Raw genomic sequence first — 3009 nt, forward strand, 5'->3', positions numbered from 1 at the left:
TCCTTTCTACTCTAAATTTCATTATAGAATTAGAAATTGATATTTCTGTAAGGATTGTTGACCTTAAAAAGTTTAAATTTTCAAACACTTGTTTAAAAGAAATGAAAATGTGTAAAGGACCCATGGGCAAAGCCAAAGGAGGGTAGGATTGAGGGTGGGGGCTAGGGTGGGTGGGGCGGGAGAAAAGTGATGGTGGGAAAATGGAGACAACTGTACTTGAACAACAGCTTAAAAATTTTTTTAGAAAGCCCTGGCTGGTGTAGCTCAGTGGATTGAGCTCGGGCTGGGAACCACAGTGTCCCAGGTTTGATTCCCAGCCAGGGTACATTCCTGGGTTGCAGGCCAGAACACCTAGCAACCGCACATTGGTGTTTCTCTCTCCCTCTCTCTCTCTCTTTCTCTCTCTCTCTCTCTCTCTCTTTCTCTCTATCTCCCTCCCTTCCCTCTCTGAAGATAAATAAATAAAATAAAATCTTTAAAAAAATTTTAAAAAACAATTAAAAAAGAAAATGTGTTAATTTGAGTTTAAATATATGTTACATATATTTAATATATAAATTTAAAGCAGAATTATTTTTATTTTTAAGACAATGAAATGTTATTCTAAAAGATGCCAATGACTTAATTGAATATAATAGAGCCGAATAAATAACCTTCATAATTAATTTATTAACCTCCAAATCTTGATAATCTACAGCAGGATGGCATGTGATTGTTTTTTGGTAGTTGTGTTTTGTTTTTATTTTTGTAACCCAAAGAGGAAGGGAGGGGGCAAAAGGGCAGGGCCCAAACACGTTCCCGCAACAGCTTCTGAGGCACATGTCTGTCCAGATCCGTTCTGAAAAGACAACTTCAGGTCCGTGTTTCAGGAAAACTCTGTGCACCGTCCATCTCTGTGCTAAGAGCTTGAAGGAAAACCTCCTGTCTGTTTGCCGCACAGCCATCCAGCCAGAGACACAGAACTAAACTGTCCGGAAAGCGCCTCCCTGAACCCACGAGGGCGAGGACTCTCAAGACGCATCAACGCACAGAACTTTCCGGGAATCTCATTGGCTGCGACTTCACAACATCCAAGTACACCAAATTACATTTCAAACTGTAGAAGCGCTGGATTAAAAAAAAAAAAAGACTTTACATCAAAGAGGAGGTTAACAAAATGCACAGGTGGGGGTCCCACCAACACCTGCCTTTTTTTTCTGCTCTGAACAGACTCATGGGTTGGACCAGACGCGCCTCTGAGAGTGGGGGATGGTGCTCAAATCTCTGGAGAACACAGCAGCAGCTCGCTGTTTGCTCATCTGCTTGCCCGGCTTCTTTGCCGGCTGACCTCTGCTGGGGCCTGGGATCCTGCCTGAGCCCCAGCCACCAAACACACTTCGCCCAGCACCTCTCATGCCACAGCCTTTCTGCTGCTTCTGCTGCTGCGTGCCACCGTGACCACGACCTTTGGACACCACATCTTCCTTGACCATAGGACGATCTCATCAGGGATGCGCAGGTATTTGATGGTGCTGCCGCGGACGTAGCATCCTGGCATCCGCCAGAACTCATCTCCTTCCCCGGATGTGTGTGTAGATCACCTCGCGCAGGTCGATGTTCATCCAGTTGTCACAGCTTCCCAGGTGCCCACTGTACGACTCCCCCTTTTTAAGCTCTACCCGTGTGTGATGATTCTGAGCAGTCTTTGGCTGTGACGATGGGAGCATCCTTATCAACAGCACCACAGTGTATAGCATCATCCCGCTGCTGCTGCTGTTTGCTCAATCAATATCTGAGATGTAGCCACATGGATACACACAGCCCCAGGTCTTTCATTTCCAGCATCGCTTATCGTTACCATCACTCCCACTCTGCAGATGGGAATACTGAGACTGAGAATGTTGCCCAACACTAGAGTATGGTGTCCGCAGGGACCTGACCTGTGGGTCACTTCTGCAGCTCTAAGCTTTTTCTAATTCTATTTTTTAAAGATTTTATTTGTTTATTTTTAGAGAAGGGATGAAAGGAGGAAAGGAAGGGAGAGAAACAATGATGCAGGAGAGAAAGAAACTTCAGTTGGTTGTCTCTCATGTCCACCCCAAGTGGCCATCAAGCCTGCAGCCCAGGCATGTGCCTTGACTGGGAATCCAACTCGTGACCTTTTGCTTCACGGATCCATGGCAACCAACTGAGCCACACCATTCAGGGAAGCATGTGATTTTCACGTTCCATTTCTTGATACTTTTAGAAATTGTTGACCTTATAAAGGCAAGTTGATTGGGCACAAGAGGGAGTGAATTACAGAAAAAAAAAGTCAGTGGAATGATTTAAAATTGACAATGACTTCAAAGAATAGTACAATTATTGACATGCATTCAAAGGAAAATAGAGTGATAAGAAAGGAACATTAAAAAGATATTACTGAGACAAAGGACAAGAGGTCCTGAGCTTTTGAATGGCCTGCCGGGGTTATACTTTCATTCATTCATTCATTCATGGATTCATTCACTTATTCAAGTGCTTATTCCACATTTACTCAAAAATACTTATTGAAGATCTACTCTGTGTGGGGCACAGTAAGTAAGCCCTGGGGATGCAATGGCAAAGAAATTAAAATTCTGACTCTTAGCATTTTCAATCTAGTATGGGAATGGGTGGAATGGGTGAATGGAGAGAATAAATCAGCACATAATAAATAAGAGAATTAACTTTTGGTGGAGGTAAGTTCCATGATGGAAATAAGGCTGGGGGATGGTAGAGATGGTGGGGGTTCCTTTGCATGGGCTGGTTAGGAAGTGATTTCCTAAGGACAGAGCAGAGGCCTCTTATGATGAGAAAGAGCTGGAGAAATAAGTGACTGGGAGAAGAGTGTTTCTGGCTGAGGGAACATTAAATGCAGAAGCCTGTACACAGGATTAATCTGTCACATTTGTAAGAAACTCAGGGGCCAGGGGGAGATGTGAGCTGGATAGTTAGGGAAAAGGCCACGCTGGCCATGTAAGTCAAGGTAAGGAGTTGAGATTTTATTTT

General features: G+C 43.9%; 1 pseudogene; it reads right to left on the reverse strand.

Moving 5' to 3' along the window:
- Positions 1-1211: 1211 nt before the first annotated feature.
- LOC114507966 lies at positions 1212-1715 on the reverse strand (annotated as a pseudogene).
- Between the last annotated feature and the right edge of the window lie 1294 nt (positions 1716-3009).

The sequence above is a fragment of the Phyllostomus discolor genome, chromosome 10, assembly GCF_004126475.2.
Source record: "Phyllostomus discolor isolate MPI-MPIP mPhyDis1 chromosome 10, mPhyDis1.pri.v3, whole genome shotgun sequence".
NCBI lineage: Eukaryota > Metazoa > Chordata > Mammalia > Chiroptera > Phyllostomidae > Phyllostomus > Phyllostomus discolor.